Source organism: Mandrillus leucophaeus, unplaced genomic scaffold, assembly GCF_000951045.1.
Source record: "Mandrillus leucophaeus isolate KB7577 unplaced genomic scaffold, Mleu.le_1.0 Scaffold29, whole genome shotgun sequence".
Classification (NCBI taxonomy): Eukaryota; Metazoa; Chordata; class Mammalia; order Primates; family Cercopithecidae; genus Mandrillus; species Mandrillus leucophaeus.
The window spans coordinates 3,869,796-3,870,502 of NW_012103031.1; the positions used below are offsets into that span (position 1 = coordinate 3,869,796).

A 707-nucleotide genomic window follows, 5' to 3' on the forward strand; every position below is an offset into this window, starting at 1 on the left:
TTTTGGTTTTTGAGACAGGGTCTCCCTCTATTGCCCAGGCTGGAGTGCAATGGCTCAGTCATACCTCATTGCAGCGTCAAACTCGTGGGTTCAAGCCATCCTCCTGCCCAGCCTCCCGAGTGAGCAGCTGGGACTACATTAACATTCATTAACATTCATTCACATTCATTAACATTCATTAACTTCAATTATACACAAATACAAATATTATACCCTAATATGCAATAGTACACATGATATATATGTGACATATGTATTTCAATTACACACAAGCACATATATACAGTTTGCGTGTAAACACACACACACACACACACACACACACACATTTATGCCTCAGTCTTCTTGGTCCAAAAGTCAGGATTTTACTTAACAGGGAAAAACTACATACCTCCCACTAAGATCAAGAACAAGATATTAATAAAATGCTCATTATCTACAATTAGAGAAAACAATTAGAGGAATATAATAAAAAGTAGGCCGGGCGCGGTGGCTCAAGCCTGTAATCCCAGCACTTTGGGAGGCTGAGATGGGTGGATCACGAGGTCAGGAGATCGAGACCATGCTGGCTAACACAGTGAAACCCCGTCTCTACTAAAAAATACAAAAAATTAGCCGGCCGAGGTGGCGGGCGCCTGTAGTCCCAGCTACTCGGGAGGCTGAGGCAGGAGAATGGCGTGAACCCGGGAGGCGGAGCTTGCAGTGAG

At 44.1% G+C, this 707-nt stretch overlaps 1 long non-coding RNA gene across 1 annotated transcript in view; it reads right to left on the reverse strand.

Annotated features, from left to right (window-relative positions):
- Positions 1 to 707, reverse strand: part of LOC105543734 — a 9,204-nt gene that overhangs the window by 5,299 nt on the left and 3,198 nt on the right. The window contains exon 2 of the long non-coding RNA XR_001006666.1: positions 562 to 569. This is a non-coding gene — a long non-coding RNA (uncharacterized LOC105543734). The remainder of the gene's footprint in view (positions 1 to 561; positions 570 to 707) is intronic.